Source organism: Malus sylvestris, chromosome 13 (genome assembly GCF_916048215.2).
Source record: "Malus sylvestris chromosome 13, drMalSylv7.2, whole genome shotgun sequence".
Taxonomy (NCBI): Eukaryota; Viridiplantae; Streptophyta; class Magnoliopsida; order Rosales; family Rosaceae; genus Malus; species Malus sylvestris.
The window spans coordinates 14,104,459-14,124,891 of NC_062272.1; positions in this window are offsets into that span (position 1 = coordinate 14,104,459).

The following is a 20,433-nucleotide window of genomic DNA, read 5'->3' on the forward strand; positions in this document are numbered from 1 at the left end:
GTGGCTTAGGTGCAATCGGGGAAGAACATCAGAGTTGTTGTAGCTTCGATCGACGGCGAACGTGTAAACTACTACCAAAACCAATTACTAAAATGAAGAGGGAAGAGAGTGGAGTATTTTCCATACCCTAGTTTCGCCGTGAACAGCCGTGAGAACTCGGAAAGAATCCTCGAAAATCACGAATTCGCCAGAAAATATGGGTTAGTTTCCCCTGTACTGTTCCCGTCCATAAAACCTTGGAAAAATCACATAATTTTCATCACACAACGTCCAACAACCACAATGGTAATTTACAAAGGTAAACAAACTTACCTAGCCGGCACTACTACAAAAGGGTTTTATAGTGTCAGTGGGTGGTGTCGGTTTAATATAATATAGTGGCGGATAAGACAGTTACAACACTAATTGAACATGACTTCGGATTTACTGTCATTTATAAGCGTCATAAAATGTCTATGTCGCTTTTAAACCAACGTAAACATTCATTTTAATAATTTTTAAATACTGGTGTCGCTTTTAAGCAACATAAAGTATGAGTGGTGTCACTTTTAACAATTTTATACCACTAAAAACTATGTTTGTACCATACTTGACCAATCCCGAAACTACTGAGCACCGGTCAACGTTATACCGTCAAGGACCTAGAAGAGTTTCCCTCCAACCAGGAGGCCAATCACAATACGACACGTGTCGACATCAGAAGCCAATCATAGCGCGACACATGTCAACATTAGAAGCCAATCATAACACGACACGTGTCAATGTCAAAATGAAACTAGAAACTCTTTTCTATAAATAGATATCATTCTCTCACAATATTTCCTAATGTCATTTATACTAAATCATTCACTAGTACTCACAAAATGAGAGCTTGAACCTATGTACTTGTGTAAACCCTTCACAATTAATGAGAACTCCTCTAGTCCGTGGACGTAGCCAATCTGGGTAAATCACGTACATCTTGTGTTTGCTTTCATGTCTCTATCCATTTACATACTTATCCACACTAGTGACCAGAGCAATCTAGCGAAAGTCACAAACTTAACACTTTCTGTTGTACCAAAGTCTTCGCTGATTTTGTGCATCAACATTTGGCGTCGTCTGTGGGAACGACATTTATTCCCACTGGGAACGACATTTATTCCCACTCTCTTCAGCTTTGTCAAGTTGGTTTCCACCATTCATACACTCTCTTTTGACCAGGCATCCATCTCCAACATGGGGAGTGAAGGAAGCCAGTGTACACAGAATGACACCCTTCTTGCACTTAGTGCGAAGCAACGCAAGAAGGAAGGAAAGAGGGTTGTTCTTCAAGCTAAAGTCGATGAGCTAGAAGCTTAGAACAACAAGATAGCAATGAAGAATAAGGTCCTTCAGGAGCAGTATGAGAAGCACTTTGAGACGCTCCACGAAACTAGGCGTACTCAAACACGCGAGCTCGTTGCCCATGTGGACATCAACCATCATTTGGGTGCCCCTCAACACAGAGGGTCACCTCCATTCGACATGGGTATCCCTGATGAGGAGCGAGCTAATCATCAAAACATTGACTAACATGAGACTTCTCTCAACCCAGATGCTTCGACCCGAAGTAGAAGAAGTGGAGGAAGACACCTTTTTGCAGAAGGGTTAGAAGGATCGAAAGTCGTTTATCGTGACTGCCGAGACTTCCTAAAGCAACGTCGAGAGAATCCCCTCCACATATGCTCGAAGATTAATAACCCAAGGGTTTCTGAAAGACTCGGTCCCCTCCTACGACCCAGGCCAACTATCAATCTAGGGAAGAAACAACAGGTCTCATAGGAACATGAAGGTACGGGGGACTCTGAGGTATTCTGACATATTCGCCCTAAAAGTCAATACGGCGAGTCCAAGAAAAAACCACACACCTTTGCTCAAACTTTCCTACTTCCAAAAGGCGATGGAGACTTACGAAAGAAAATTCCAATGGTACATGACTCCACTCAGGACCCCCTTATCCTACAGCTCTTTGAGGAAGTAAACAAGTTGAAGGCCGAACGTCAGGCCGAGATACCTAACTGGAACCAACCCGGGCTTGGCCCTCTCACAAGAAGGATCCTCCACACCCCCTTCAAGTGAAGACAAAACAAAAGCTTGGTTTACAACTTTATACTAGAAGGGAGGACCCAATTGAACACCTTAACCGTTTGTCTCTGAACACATCTCCCAGACCGATCACTTGCATTCTGCAGATGACTTGTACACTATTCGCCAAAAGCCGGACGAGTCACTACGAGAGTATGTTGGTCGCTTCAGCCATGAGTATTCTCGCTGCGCTGAGGTAGATGACAAGACCGCCCTCAAAGCCTTCACGGCAGGCCTACATGATTGTTTCTTCAAGTACATGATAAATGCCAACACTTGGAAGACTTACTCTGAGGTGATGGCACAAGCTTACAACCACGCATCCGCCTAAGCAAGGACATACCAAGGGAACCCCCATATGGTTAACCCCTATGAACAAATGGGAAGTGGAATTCAAGTTCTTCCAAGTGATGAGATATTGGCCATTCAGACACCCATTGCATAATCTTCTACCTCATTTAGCTACTCGCTAAGTCACCAAACGTATCAGTCTCTTGGTAAGAGGAAGGATTTTTACTCTCAGTAAGCCCATTACAACAAAAGGGATAAAAGTTCGTATCAAGACAACCAGGGGTGAACGTACCATCGACTATTATGACTATGGGGCCAAACCTCACTCTTTCAAAGTGGAGGACTAGGTACTGAAGGAAATGCTATTATAAGAAGGCATACACATTACAAATGTCTTAACTCTCAACCGTTTGAGATCTTTTGTCACACAAGCCATTCGGCAGATATTTAAAGAAGAGGGAATTCAGACAACTTCTTATGAGTCTTTTATGTTCCTAGCACTGGAACACCTGGTCCACGCTGACCTACCCTTATACTCCAACTCAGAGCTTCAACATGTGTACTTTGACACAAAGTATGTGATACTAAGTGTTACAACCAACATGGTTCACATATCAAAAGCATGGATCCCTTCATGCATAGCAAAACATTCATAAGCATCACTCATATCAATCAACATAAATATTATACATTCCAACACATTCATACATAAACATCATACATTCCAACACATTCATACATAAACATCATACATTCCAACACATTCATACATAAACATTATACATTCCAACACATCCATACATAAGCCAATTGTGCTTCGAAATGGTTCAACATACTTTGTGTCTTCGACACTTGCTACAATGTGCCTCGACACCTTGCCCTTATTCTCACCAACCAGGTGATGACATGTGAAGAAGGAACTTATCTTCATGCCACCAACCAGGTGATGAAATGTACAACCCGTACTCTCCTTCATGCCACCAACCAGGTGATGAAATGTATAACCCGTACTCTAATATCATTTGGTAACTTGCCACTCATGCCACCAACCACGTGAAGAATGAACTCATGTTTATGCCACCAATCAAGTGATGAAATGTACAACCCGTACTCTCCTTCATGCCACCAACCAGGTGATGAAATGTACAACCCGTACTCTCCTTCATGCCGCCAACCAGGTGATGAAATGTACAACCCGTACTCTCCTTCATGCCACCAACCAGGTGATGAAATGTATAAACTGTACTCTAATATCATTTGGCAACTTACCACTCATGCCACTAACCAGGTGAAGAAGGAACTCATCTTCATGCCGTCAACCAGGTGATGAAATGTACAACCCGTACTCTCCTTTATGCCACCAACCAGGTGATGAAATGTATAAACCGTATTCTAATATCATTTGGCAACTTGCCACTCATGCCACTAACCAGGTGAAGAAGGAACTCATCTTCATGCACCAGGTGATGAAATGTACAACCCGTACTCTCCTTTATGCCACAAACCAGGTGATGAAATGTACAACCCGTACTCTAATATCATTTGGTAACTTGCCACTCATGCCACCAACCAGGTGAATAAGGAACTCATCTTCATGCCACCAACCAGGTGATGAAATGTACAACCCATACTTTCCTTCATGCCACCAACCAGGTGATGAAAAGTACAACCCGTACTCTAATATCATTTGGCAACTTGCCACTCATGCCACCAACCAGGTGATGAAATGTACAACCCGTACTCTCATTCATGCCACCAACCAGGTGATGAAATGTACAACCCGTACTCTAATATCATTTGGCAACTTGCCACTTATGCCACCAACGAGGTGAAGAAGGAACTCATCTTCATGCCACCAACCAGGTGATGAAATGTACAACCCGTACTCTCCTTCATGCCACCAACCAGGTGGTGAAATGTACAACCCGTACTCTAATATCATTTGGCAACTTACCATTCATACTACCAACCAGGCGAAGAAGGAACTCATCCTCGTGCCACCAACCAGGTGATGAAATATGATGAAAGGTGATGAAGGAACTCACCTTCGTACCACCAACCAAGTGATGAAAGCAACTTACCATTCATTCCAGCTACCAGAAGATGAGTGGTACCCAACAAAACTTCACCACAGAAGCTTCACCAACAAAAGCTTCATCAATGGAGGACAACTACAAATTCTCAAAAGCTTCACACTATCTTGATCAAGATAGTGTGAAGCAAAATCAATTCATGGTACCCAACAAAAGCTTCACCCATAAAAGCTTCCCCAACAAAAACTTCAACTCCAAAGCTTCACCAACAAAAGCTTCATCAATGGAGGACAACTACAAATTCTCAAAAACTTCACACTATCTGGATCAAGATAGTGTGAAGCAAAATCAATTCATGGTACCCAACAAAAGCTTCAACTCCAAAGCTTCACCTACAAAACTTCAACACCAAAGCTTCAACACAAAAGCTTCACCTACAAAGCTTCAACTCCAAAGCTTCAACTACAAAGCTTCAACACAAAAGCTTCACCCATAAAAGCTTCACCAACAAAAGCTTCACCACAAAAGCTTCACCAACAAAAGCTTCATCAATAGAGGACAATTACAAATTCTCAAAAGCTTCACACTATCTTGATCAAGATAGTGTGAAGCAAATCAATTCATGGTACCCAACAAAAGCTTCAACTCCAAAGCTTCACCTACAAAGCCTCAACTCCAAAGCTTCACCTACAAAGCTTCAACACAAGAGCTTCACCCACAAAAGCTTCACCTACAATAGCTTCACATACAAAAGCTTCACTCATCACAAAACTTCACCCACAAAAGCTTCACCCACCTACAAAAGCTTCACCCACAAAAGCTTCACCCATCTACAAAAGCTTCACCCACAATAGCTTCACCCACAAAAGCTTCACCCACGACAAAAGTTTCACCTACAAAAGCTTTACCTATAAAAGCTTCACCAACAAAAGCTTCACCAACAAAAGCTTTACCCATAAAAGCTTCACCCATAAAGCTTCACCCACAAAAGCTTCACCCACCTACAAAAGCTTCACCCATCTACAAAAGCTTCACCCACAATAGCTTCACCTACAAAAGCTTCACCCACAAAAGCTTCACCCACGACAAAAGCTTCACCTACAAAAGCTTTACCCATAAAAGCTTCACCAACTTCACCCATAAAAGCTTCACCCATCACAAAAGCTTCATCCACAAAAGCTTCACCCACAAAAGCTTCCCCAACCACAAAAGCTTCACCCACAAAAGCTTCACCTACAAAGCTTCAACATAAAAGCTTCAAACTATCTTGATCGAGATAGTGTGAAGCAAAATCAATTCACGGTACCCAACAAAGCTTCAACCTCAAAGCTTCACCTACAAAGCTTCACCTATAAAGCTTAATATATATATATTTTTTCGGTAATTCGAAAATTTGAAAATTCGAAAATTCGAAAATTCAGAAATTCAGAAATTTGAAAATTCAAAAAAAAAAAATTGCCTAGGCCTCCTTTTCTTTGGGCCTAACAACTTTCATAACAAATATATATGAATGAGGAGTTTTGGGCTACCACTTAGAGAGGAAAATTGTGAAGTTTTGTTACTTTGGAAACTTGGCTACTAGCAAGACACCTTCTTTGTCAACTCCCTCGACTAGAGACTTGGGGGACTCCTACTATATGCTATTGCACCTTGATACTCGGAAGTCTCACGACTACTTAGTGACTTGGATTTTTGCAAGTCTCCAACCGAGAAGTTTTCCTCACTCAGGAAATTAAGAGAGCACTACCTCAACCTACATGCTTCACTCACAAAGCTTCAACATACAAGCTTCAACAAAAGGAAAAATTCAAAGAACTTAGTGAAGAAGGCATTGGTGTATTTAACACAATATGTTGAAATGAAGCAAATCTTGTTTATTGATATCTCCGATAAGTTACAAATATGTACATATACATGAATCAAAATAAACAAACAAGAAGGAGCCTTCACAAAGGTTGCTCAGGAGAAGTGTCAGTAGTCGGCAGAGCCCTAGAAAGAGGAGGCACCAGAGGGTGATTATTCGGAGCCTCAGTACTAGGTAGAACCACAAAAGGAGGAGGCACCAAAAGTTGATCATTTGGAGCTTCATTACGCGGTACAGCCCCAGAAGACGAAGGCAATAAATGCCTTTGGAATAAGCCCACAAACCTCTGATGATCAAGTAAAATCTGACCATCAGATTCCTGCAGCTGGTCGAGCTTCATTTTCATGTTTGTAGCATAGTCATGTGCGAGCCTGTGCAACTGTTTATTCTCATGCTTGAGTCCTCTGATCTCCTGTTTGAGACTTATCACTTCAGCTGCCAATTATTCAACTTGGCGGGTTCGAGCAAATAGGCGTTGGGCCATATTAGACACAGAACTTGCACACTGAACACTAAGAGCCAGAGAATCCTTAACAGCCAACTCATCAGACCGTTTGGAAAGTAGTCTGTTATCTTTGGGAGTGAGAAGGTTCCTGGCCACCACCGCAGCGGTCATATCATTCTTCATCACAGAGTCCCCAACGATAAGAGGACCAGTAGGGGATAAGAAGGATGGGCGCCATATGTTGTCTTGGTAAGGCATGACTGCCTCTTCACCAAAGTTCAAGTCAAAACGACGGTCGAATGGGCCAGACATTCTCAGAAATGATGAAGGAGAAATGAGGTAAGGGGAAAATTCCTACAAGCAATAACTCTCTGAATGTACTTCTTGCACACAATTGGTGCCCTTATAAAAGAAAGGGCAATAAAGCCGTTGGTTCAAAAATCGAAGAGGCACCATTCTCCGGATTTCGAAGAGGCACCACTTTCCACACACAACATCAGCTCCTCGAGTGCCACGGATAACTTTGCCAAAGATCTCTAAAAAAGTTTAGACACATAAATTTTGAAGGTCTAGCTACCATACCATTACCCACAAGGGTAAAGGAACAACGCCACTGCTTGATAACTAGAAAGTCCCAATGTGTGTCAAACTTCGTGCTCCGTGGCAATGCAGATGGCAAAAATGCCCTATCTTTACTCACATTCGAGAAAACACTCCCAACAAAATTGCTTGCTCAAAGATCGAAGAGGCACCACTCTCCGAATCTCAAGAGCCAGACTCCCAACAGGATTACTTTCTCAAAAATCGAAGAGACACTGCTTTCTGAATCTCAAGAGGCAGATTCCCAACAGGATTGCTTTCTCAAAAATCGAAGAGGCATCGCTCTCCGAATCTCGAGAGCTAGACTTTCAACTGGATTACGTGCTTAAAAATCGAAAAGGCACTGCCCTCCGAATCTCGAGAGCCAAACTCCCAACAGGATTACTTTCTCAAAAATCGAAGAGACACCGCTTTCTGAATCTCGAGAGCCAGACTCCTAACAGGATTACTTTCTCAAAAATCGAAGAGACACTGCGCTCTAAATCTCAAGAGTCAAACTCCCAATAGGAATGCTTTCTCAAAAATCGAAGAGGCACCGTTCTCTGAATCTCGAGAGCCAGATCCCTGACAGGATTGCTTGTTCAAAAATCGAAGAGGCACCACTCTCCAAACTTCGAAAGCCAGATTTCCTTGGATAAAGCTTGTCTGCATTGTTCACACGCAACATCAGCTTTACAGATACCACAGACCACTTTTTCAAAGTGCTCTGACAAAGTAAAAACACGTGAAGCTTGCAGTTCCCACTACATTGCTATGACCAAGAAGGGTAAAGGAATAGCACTACTACTTGTTATTAGGGAGACTTCTATATATGTTGACCTGCATCCTTCACAGCCAGGAAGACCTACAAATAAAAAAAATACTCAACTTTTCTTCACATCCGAGAGGGCACTCTCAGCAGAGTCTCTCGAAATGCTCACTTCTTTTCCTCCCGATAATACCTCTGCAAACAAGCCACACCAGAGCAAGAGTATCTCATATTATCAGGGTTAAAAGCAAGAGTATCCCATATCATGCTTTTTCCCTGTCTTTTCCTTTGGCCTTGTTCTTACTTGCAAGACAAGGAGAAAGAGAGCAATCAGTCAGCACTTAGAATCAAGCTTCCATTCAGAAATTGACTGCCTGGAACCCCTTACCTGATTACTTACCTGGCATTGCTCTCGAGTACTCATCTTCAACATCTTATGCTTCCAGAGAAGATACCACATCTGCCTGAGGAACAGATAGGGCAAGTGAGAATGATATAAGCAAGCATGTAGAGACAAGCGTAACAGAACACGTGCTGATACATCCACTACTTTGTCAACAGTAAAAGTATCACATATCATCAGGGTCGAATGTACCCTAGATTTGATAGACTTGTTTTGACCCTCAAATTCTTGAGTCGGCCTTATACTCTGGAAGAAACCAGAAAACCCTCCAGCCCAGTTCAAGAATAAGCCTGTGGAAAACTACCTTTTCAAAAGCAAAAGTATCTCATATCATCTCTTCTCCATTTGCTTTTCCTTATCCTTCTTGCTGTTTACGACACAATGAGAAGGAGAACAATCAACCGGAAGCCGAAGTCGAACCTCCGATCCAGGTTGCTTGCTTGGAAGTCTGATTGCTTACCTTGTCTGTTACCTCCTTCCGCAAATCTCCTAGCTCGGCGACTTGGGGGAGTCCAACTATAGGGTTTGTATCGCACTTGACCAAGCTCGAAACTACAAGTAAGTTTCAAGTGAAATTGATACATTACCTTGTGCATCTTCATCAGTTAAATATACCACCCCTGGATGGAGGAAAAGTACTTCCAGAGAAGATGTCACATCTACATATGAGACAGATAAGGCAAGTGAAAATGATACCACACTTCGGTACTTAGAAGTTTCGTGATTACTCAATGGCTTGGATCTTGCAAGTCCCCAACCGAGGAGCTTCCCTCACTCGGGAACTTAGGGGAGCACTGTTTGTACCATACTTGACCAATCTCGAAACTACTGAGCACCGATCAACGTTAAATCGTCAAGGATCCAGAAGAGTTTCCCTCCAACCAGGAAGCCAATCACAGCGCGACATGTGTTGATATTATAAGCCAATCATAGCGCAACACGTGTCAACATTAGAAGCCAATCACAACACGACACATGTCAATGTCAGAATGAAACTAGAAACTCTCTTCTATAAATAGATATCATTCTCTCACAATATTTCCTAATGTCATTTGTACTAAATCATTCACTAGTACTCACAAAACGAGAGTTTGAACCTATATACTTGTGTAAACCCTTCACAATTAATGAGAACTCCTCTACTCCGTGGACGTAGCCAATCTGGGTGAACCACGTACATCTTGTGTTTGCTTTCATGTCTCTATCCATTTACATACTTATCCACACTAGTGACCGGAGCAATCTAGCGAAGGTCACAAACTTAACACTTTTTGTTGTACCAAAGTCCTCGCTGATTTTGTGCATCAACAAACTATAATAATTATATATATATATATATATATTAAATTAAATTTTAAAAATTGGTGACCATTGGATTGGCTTAAATATACATACCATTAAATTTCTTAAATGTTATACATGCAAAATAAATAAATTTAAATCTACTTAATAAATAAATTTATACACACCATTGAACTTGATTGGATACGAATTCTACGAAACTAATTTTGACGGTTATAAACGAAAAATCACGATTTAACGGTTCTTTTAACTCCGATTTTGATGATTTTTTTACAGCTACACTCCTTGACCCTATATGAATACAATGAATGAATTCGATCTTTAATTTAAAATATTTACACTAGTGGATACCACAAATCTTATGTTATACTTAATGAAAGTATAAATAAACTCTAAGTGTTAGTGAATCTATCGTTTTGATGAGATAGACATCCTATGAAACTAATTTCAATGATCCAACCGTCAAACTTGTTTGTATATGCTTCAAGATCGCATACACCAAAAATCGCAAAAAACAAAGATTTAAAGATCAAGTAACGGGACAAAACTTTTCGACGGTTATAAACGAAAAATCACGATTTAACGGTTCTTTTAACTCCAATTTTGATGATTTTTTACAGCTACATTCCTTGACCCTGTATGAATACAATGAATGAATTCGATCTTCAATTTAAAATATTTACACTAGTGGATACCACAAATCTTATGTTATACTTAATGAAAGTATAAATAAACTCTAAATGTTAGTGAATGTATCGTTTTGATGAGATACGCATCCTACGAAACTAATTTCAACGATCCAATCGTCAAACTTGTTTGTATATGCTTCGAGATCGCATACGTCAAAAAACGCAAAAAATAAACATTCAGAGATCAAGTAACGGGACAAAACTTTTTGACGATTATAAATGAAAAATCACGATTTAACGGTTTTTTTAACTTCAATTTTGATGATTTTTTATAGCTACACTCCTTGACCCTATATGAATACAATGAATGAATTCGATCTTCAATTTAGAATACTTACACTAGTGGATACCACAAATCTTATGTTATACTTAATGAAAGTATAAATAAACTCTAAGTGTTAGTGAATCTATCGTTTTGATGAATTACGCATCCTACGAAACTAATTTCAACAATCCAACCGTTAAACTTGTTTGTAAATGCTTTGATATCGCATACGCCAAAAATTGAAAAAAACAAACATTCAAAGATCAAGTAACGGGACAAAACTTTTCGACGGTTATAAAAGAAAAATCACGATTTAACGATTCTTTTAACTCCGATTTTGATGATTTTTTATAGCTACACTCCTTGACCCTATATGAATACAATGAATGAATTCGATCTTCAATTTAAAATATTTATACTAGTGGATACCACAAATCTTATGTTATACTTAATGAAAGTATAAATAAACTCTTAAGTGTTAGTAAATTTATCGTTTTGATGAGATACGCATCCTATGAAACTAATTTCAACAATCTAACCGTCAAACTTATTTGTATATGCTTCGAGATCGCATACGCAAAAAATCGCAAAAAACAAACATTCAGAGATTAAGTAACGGGACAAAACTTTTCGATGGTTATAAAAGAAAAATCACGATTTAACGGCTCTTTTAACTCCGATTTTGATGATTTTTTATAGCTACACTCCTTGACCCTATATGAATACAATGAATGAATTTGATCTTCAATTTAAAATATTTACACTAATGGATACCACAAATCTTATGTTATACTTAATGAAAGTATAAATAAACTATAAGTGTTACATCTATTGTTTTGATGGGATACGTATTCTACGAAACTAATTTCAACAATCCAACCTTCAAACTTGTTTGTATATGCTTTCAGATCAGATACTTGACAATGAAAATTTCCTTATAACGTGGAAGGGACTCATTTTCATGAATCATTACCGTTGCCTACTAAGTTCGTTAATTATCCCAATACCGACGACGACCTAACAGATGATGACTTGGAACTTGGAATAAATATATTAATTATTTTATCTATTGTAATTATTAATTAGACTATGTTTCAATTAGCATGTGATGATATTTTATAATAAAATTATATGTATGTTTTTTATTACGTATTTTATTCAAGTTAAATTTATTTATTAAAATTTTAAAATGTTATATGAGATAACACAAAAAAAAAAAAAAAGCTGGTTGTTTTTTTTCTTTGGGTTAAATATTAGGCAAGAAATGGATGAATTGGATGAAATATTAGGTGGGAAACTCTACACGAGAAAGGACGAATTCGATGAAATATTAGGCGGGAAATTTCCCGCTTGGTAAACTTAGTGTCGGTTTTAACTGACACTATCATATTTAATGCGACAAAAGTTTCATTAGACCGACGATATGTGAAGTGTGTCAGAAGTTGGTGTCGGTCTTAACTGACACCAACATTTATTTAAACTGACGCAGTACTTTTATTAAAGAGTGTCAGAAAGTTGACTGGTTAGAAAAGTGTGTCAGGTTGGCGTCAGTTTTAACTGACGCCAAGTACATTTAATTTGACACTAGTGATTTTTAATTCGATGTCAATCAATCCATGTCGGTTTAAACCAATGCCAACTAAATACCCATATTAAACATCTCTCTTTCCCATTTCGTCCGTGCTTTCATTTCTCCCCCAATTTCAATCTTTCTTCTTCTCCTTCCCCATTTCATCCGATCGTCCCTTTCTTCCTCCTTTTCAGTTTTTCCTATTCTCCTTCCTGATTTGCTAACCAAATGTTTTAGAAATTTTATGAGAAACTCCAATCTGAACATTCTGACAGTAACGTTCAAAATCCAGTAGCAAGCACAGATTGAATCCATACAGAACAAGCTGAAGAGGAAGCAGGTCGACGCTGTGGAAAAAAAGAAAATAGCCAACCAGCTAGGGTTTCGGATAGAGAGAATAGGCATTCAAGGAAGCGGAGCAGGAACAGAAGCAGGAGCAGAGAGAGGCATTCGAGGCGGAAAAGTGGGAGCAGAGAGAGGTATAAATAAAGAGATAGGGATAAGGTGACACACCCCGACCGAGGTCAAGGCATGCTGGCCGTCACGTGAGAGTGACGTAGCCATGAGCACAGTGCGGAAGCATTAAAGATAGCAACTATATGAATAATTAAAAAACCAGATTACTAGAGTGCATTACTAACAGAAAGTGATAGGAGTTAGTTACAACAGTAAACACTCCTAATTAGAGCATAAAGTCTAGGTGCAGTTCAGTAGGACAAGTACTAGTTATACAGTACTAGGAATGTCCTACTATTATTTGATAAGTCAGAACAGCCGACAATCCCGAGCCACTAACAGCAAGCTTACTTAGAACCGGGAGGGGCGCAAAACAGAAAACGTGAGTGGGCAAAAACAAATGTTTTACAAAATCATTTCATTTATCAATATATTAACCCCTCGCTGTAAAACATGTATAATTTTTCCAGAATCAAGATATAAGTATATACATATCTATATATATATATATGAAATCATATCAATTCAATTCATGTTTCACATAATCATATTCATATGTATGCCATGCCAAAATATAACAAAGTAAACAATCCAGGTAAGAATGATTTCATAGAAACATGATATGTTAGCCGGAACACCTGAGGTAGTCTGTACGACTGAATTCATAGCTTAAAATCAATCTGGCCAAAGTCACTACAATGACCTATACGGCAATATACTGCACATAAGTCAAAACCACTAAAGAGGGTCTGTACGACAAGATTGGGTAAAATTGAAGGGAAAACCATGAGATTTCATGTGGGATTTCTAGTGACTAGCATGCATATACAATTCAAAATTTATATACGAAAGCAACGGAAGCATGTTATCAAATAATATCAAAGCAATAGTCATGCAAATCCCCTTCAAGATGCATAGGTTTATGTACGATGCATCATAAACAAATTTATATAAGAACAAAGTTTAGGAGTAGTTTTATACCTCTTGATCTAGATCTTAGACCAAGGATGGACCACCTCCAAGCCCTTTGCTCCTTAAACTCCTTGAGCCTATCCTCCTTCCTTGCCTCCTCCACTTTGTTTAGAATAAGTGCTCCTAGGTTCTCTTTAAGTTTCCAAAATTGAAAACCTCTAAAGATCCTCACCCACTAGTGTAGTGAGAAGGATGAAGGAATAACCAAAGGGGTGAAAAGATGATTAGCTAAATCCCCCTAAGGTGGCCGGCCCTTTAAGTGTTAGAGAGATATTTTTCTTTTGTTCTTTTAACACTTCCAAAAACCCTAATGAAACATTTGCTATAAAGTTCCTTTTATAGCAAAAAAGAAACAAGTCAACATTTGCTATAAAGTTCCTTTGTGTTGTTTGGGCTTTGGGCTTTTATTTATTTCAAGTCATCCAATGCTTGAATAAAAGCCCAATGGGTTTAGGCCCAATGGGCCCAATTAAACACGAACATTTCTTTAAGCCCAAAACGATCTAATATCGCTTTTATGATTTCTTTAGACTTTCTAATTAATCACAACACTTAATTAATCCAATTAATTATTTCCATCATCCATTAATTACTCACTACAAGAGTGTATTGGTGACCAATCGTTTTAGGTTCTAATTAGCAAGGCAGTGAGGTGATTGGCACCAATCCAATTGATTATATTTAATCCAATCACTTAGTGAATTAAAATTTACTTTTAATTCACCTTCTTCTTTGACGACTACATTTAATCATCTAGAAGAACTCACAAGCCATGAGTGACATCTAATCATATATCATGGCTACCCAAGCTAATGTAGAAGTTGTTCGGAGAACCTATTCAGTTGGAATTACAATGTAATTCGATCCTTCTCTAAAACAATACTCTCAATCACATCACTAGGGTATGGATATATTATGTCAAACCCCTAATGTGATTATTCCTTCTTATATGATTCAATTGAGTCGTATAGGAACGCTTTCCTTTATTACGCTCGATACTTCGACCAAAGATTCCAGAATCATATCTTAGAGTATTCATCCTCTCTTAACGAGGATTAAAGATTCCTTGTTGCGCATTCACTTGCCTTCATGACTAAGTGGCTTAACCCCGACTATGCCGTGGACACCTGCGGATGGAGTGACTTTGACATAATCAAAGATCAAGTACTTAACCACAAGACAACGATGATGCCTCAGGTCAAATGACTACTTACATTATTCCAACCATTAGAGTTACTTGTTTGACATGTGAGTAGACCTCCATGCAAGTACTCTCGTTCGATTGTGTTCAATGAACTCATTCCCTTAATGAGCACCTACATACTTGTCTTAGTGTCACTACACGAATGGGATGAGACCTTCCATCCTTCTAATGGAAGCGGACATAGTATGTACCGGTCTATGCATTGTCAGTATCCCTCTGACAATCCTATGACCAGGAACCTTTTGGACATGATGGTTATGTGAAGAAGGTCTCTGTAGTCTAACTTCATTATATTACTTCTTCAATCGATCCATTGTCCATGGATTCACTATTTAGGACATATATCGTTTATAGAGATAGTCCTAAATAGTATCTTTGCCATTTGATATATAAGAGTCATCTATACATCCATTTATTGTCCTGAAAGGTTTCTTCCAAAGATTGACTTTCAGGGCATATTTCCAACAATCTCCGACTTGCACTAAAGTCAATCACTAGTGTATCTTATACATTCTAATTGAGAGAGCTTATGCTCGTAGGTTAACTTGGTTATGTATTAATCCTTTTTATTTAAAAGGGATTCACTTATCAAATGTTTCCAAAACATTTGATGATGTCTCTTTCTTGTGTTCGAATACTTTGATGAGACCTTAATTCCATGGCTTGAGCTATCGCCTCATTGCGTCGTAGTGTCCTACTCACGACCTTATGGTTTGGATTCAATCATTGGTTCTAAAAGAACCCCTTCCATTCAAAACACCTTTTGAAGCAGTTTCTAAAACAATATATCGTCATATATTTCGTTTGTATACATTATACAAACTTTGCTCCAACCTTGAGACCATTGTAGTACAATACTTACAATATATTCATATGATTAGTACTTCATCCATTATGAAGTTCCATTTGTTAAAATGGCTTATTTTTCACTTTGGTTTATAACCTAAGTGAATGCACGCTTCCAGAGTCCCACTCTGATGTTCCTTTCTTAAAGGCAATAATACTCTATCAGTTGCTTTGGTTCTGATCCTGGGATATAGTAATATCTTAAAGTGACAACCCCTGTGGTTCTTCACTTTTAGATATCTACTCACAAGTCCATACATGTGTCCCTTTTGTGATTTTGTGACACATTCATTATAAGGGTTACGAAAGTGATTTTCTATCATATAGGAAAATGCTTTCTTAAATCTTCAACATTTGAGATTTAATTTCCCCATTTAACATTCTTGAGATAGCCTTGCTATATCAATAAGTTCAATTTCAAGTCTATACTTCAAAATCGACCATGTCATGTTTTGTCAATTTTCGAGTAACATCTATGTTCTATCAAGTCTATCAAATAGACTTTATTCATATCTTGTTGCTCAAATTATGACATCACTCCCACTTGCCTTGTTGTAACTTAGCATTCATTCAAAAACTTAACAATTACATTTTCTTGATTTGAATGCATATCGCTCCCACTAACTTGTCTTGGATCTATTGACAATCATTAAGATCCATTAGCTTATTGATGATGTCTCAACTATTTTGAGACTATCAACAACTCTAGCTAACACAAGTTATTTAAACAAATCATACACAAAAGAATTCCTTCTCAAGTAATTCCTTTTGAAATGTGTGACTTGCTTTGTCAAGTCTATTCATTTAAATTATATGGTGTCATACACCATACTACAAGTTTTAGTCATACTAAGACCTTTAATGTAGTCATATAAGAATTATCCAAGTCTTTAGTGGAAGCATGGCTCCTACTAAGGATATAGAAACTCAACCATTCCTTCTTTATGGTTGATATAATTCTTTATCAAAACTACATAGAGCGTTATAGTTACATAAGATGTCGAATTTGGATTGTCTTGTTGTTAAACTATATGTTGTGACCCATTTTGAAACTATTCCCTTTTGTTTCATCAAATTTGTCCATGGGCTTTGTTATTAGCTTGTTCTCATAAAAGAGAAAGATGGACAACTCCCAACATATAACCATTTTATGTTAGGTTGACGAAACCAATATTCAAAGACTATTCTTTAGAATGTTACACAACATAGAATTTTAACGTTTGAAGAGCTTGAGTCCTTTAACAATTAAAATTACAAACTCTTAATAATAGTCAGGTACTATTATTCTTTAGACAACTATAAACCAATCATATTCAAGTTTATATCCATTTTCACACCTCCCACTATTTCTCATGACTTTAATGAGAAATCACTTCATACATTCAAAATGTATAAACGTGGAGTATACGGGTAGAAGACATTGTGTAGTAGCTTTAAAACCTTTCAAGCTCATTTGGTTCAATCTTCACTAAGTTAATGTCTCGTTATTAAGTGACTAAAGTCTTTAAACATTTTATAGATTTAGACACTTCTTTCTTGGTTTAATCACTAACACAATTGACATTTTAAAACAATTTAAAGAATGCCCAATTAGTTGTTCAAAACTACTAATTGAATCAAGAGTGATCTTGATTATTGTGGTTTAAGTGATAATCATATAAGAAACGTTTTTCTTATTACTTATATCATCATAATGTGATCTTCCTTTTCTTTAAGAAAGGAATCTCTAGACCTTTGTCAATTCATATAGAACTCATAGGTAGACAATTGAAACCAAATCTAAAGATTCATTGTATCCTTTTATGTCCTACATGTGAGATCTATCCATAATTGATAAGTCTAAAGTTTGGTTATCACATTACAATAAGTGATATAAATCTTGTATCTCAACTAGGATACAACAAGACAATATTCAATTCATAACACTACTTTAAGGAAATAATATATTAGAAGGCATTCATCACATTACATTGATATGATAATTCAAACATTCATAATATTTAATACAAAAAGAATTAGCTCTATACATTTAGAGACTAATTATATACCTTCATTTAGGCACCAATAGTGGTCTTCCATCATATGAAGCCACATAATAAGTTCTTAACAAAATAAGAAAGTTTAAAGACTATCTTTAAGTGCCTAACAAACTTCCTAAGTAGTTAGCAAAAAATATGGTGGCCGAACCCTTCTCCAACATTTTCCTTGCTTGTTCATCTTCTACTTAGCTCTTCCACCTATATACAATTATACAAGTGATTAGCCCTTTATATCAAATATAAAGGTTTAGAAGATCTAACATTTAGAATTGAAGATAAGAACATAAACCATACCTTGTGGCTTGTCCTTAAGAGTTGCAAGGTATAACCTGCAATTCATCTTCCAATGCCCTTCATTTCCACAGTGGTGGCAAGTCCCCTTGGGCTCCTTTGCCTTCTTTTTCCTTACTCCTCCTTGCGGCTTAGGAGTGGGTGACTTCTTCTCCTTCCCTTTGCCTTTGCTTTGCGGCTTAGCCTTAGAAGAAGATGGCTTGTTGTAGGCTACTGCAGCAGTCCCTACAACGTTCTCTTTCTTCATAGTCTTCTCGGCAGTTACTAACATGTTTAGTAACTCAGAGATAGTACTATCCATCTTATTCATATTGTAGTTCATAATGAACTGCGAGAATGAATCAGAAAGAGAAGCCAAAATGAAGTCCTGGGCCAATTCCCCGTCAAGTGGAGTACCTAGGTTCTCCAATTGTTCAATGAGTCTTATCATCTTCAGTACATGTTGATGCACTGGAGCCCCCTTGACCATCTTGGTCTTCACAAGTTCACTGACAGTGCTAAAGCGACGGTTGCGCATCCCTTCACCATATAACTCTGTAAGATGGAGTATGATGGAAGATGCACTGTCCATGCCCTCGTGCTGTCTCTGTAGCTCCTCATTCATGGAAGCCAACAGATAGCACTTGGCTTGTGTGTCATCCTCAACGTGCTTGTCATACTTAGCACGTTCATCCTCAGTGGCCTCAGGGCCGAGAGGTATGTGAGGTGGGGCCTTGTCTAGCACGTAAACAATCTTTTCCAATGTTAAGAGAATCTTGACATTACGATACCATGATGAGAAATTGTGCCCCTCTAGGCAATGTTTGTCGAGTATTTTCGCGAGTGTGCTTTCAACCATATCTAAATACATAAACAATAAAATAATTAGTTTGATTGTTGATTAAGTCAAACGATTCGAGTCTTTAAACCGAATGACACCACCCACCATTTTTGGCAAATTTCATATCCCTCAAGATGGAATCCGGGAGATTTCAATGAAAGCTCCTAGCGGGTTATGGGAGGCTCACTATTACCAAGCCCACCTCACGATGATACGATATTGGCTAGCAAAAATAATAATGAGATGGTACACTTACCCATTCACAACAACCTCTTGTGATTACCCATCTTTTTGGCCTCTAGAAAACAATGCCTCACGATGATACGATATTGGCATCATTTTTCTTAGTTAAGTTCTTTCCCACCATGCCGGTTTAGATAGGGGTCCAAGTATGACCTCACGATGATACGATATTGGCCACACTCGTTGCCTACCTTCACCTCATCAAATGTTTTAAATAAACTCCTCCTGAGTATAAGCATGCACTTTGCACTCCCCCATGATAGGGTGGAGGCGGTGTACAAATCATAAACGATTGGAGCCTACCACGGTGGAAGGCCACGAAAAAGTGTTCAAAGCACTCTTACGCTTTCAACTTAATATTGTATGTTGGTTGAGGGATTTTAAGGTCTCATCAATTTTATTTATTTAATCACATTCAAATAAATTGTGTCCTATTATAACTACTAGTCCAAAGTTAATGAAATTAGTAGCATATGATATCCCCACTATTTGTTTTCATAAAACAAATCAATATCAAAACTTTTTTTTTTTTCAAAATATTGGAGATATATATAACTACTAATTATATTCATTATAGTTTAGTAGCGTATGATACTCCCACTATTTGTTTTAAGAAAAACAAATCAAATCAAAAACGAATTTTTCAAATATTGGAAGTAACTACTACTACTACTATGGTTTTTGCATTCCTTTGAAATTAGACTTTATAGTTATCTTAGGCTCTTTGGATGACCATGGACTTATTGGGTTAATTCAACAACGAGCCAACATTGTTGAATAAGAACTCAGGGAGGTTGTGTCAATTTAATTACGTGCTTTTCAATCCAAATAAAACATTTTCATTGAGCCATTAGAAATGAAAGATAATCATTCATTGCTAATTAGGGTGTTGGACCCATTTAATCTTTAATCTCATGTCAAAACCCTCTTTTAGTTATGTCTCCTTACCAATAGTTAAAGAAACTCTAGTATAGCACTAGAGGGAATATACTAACTAAAAGAGATTAAGAAATAATAAGAATTACAAACCGATTTGTTCAAATTCCTACAAATTAAACATACTAAGAGGGAGAGATAGATTAATGTCCAACGTGACAAGGTCCAATTGAAACAGTAATTAAAACACATTCCCAAGGTTCAAACAATTTGAGTTTAGCGCCTTATCTCATAGCTCAATTATCGTTTAAGGCATAAGTCCATAGTCACCCATTTTTCTAACTACTTAATCACATTAAATAATCATATG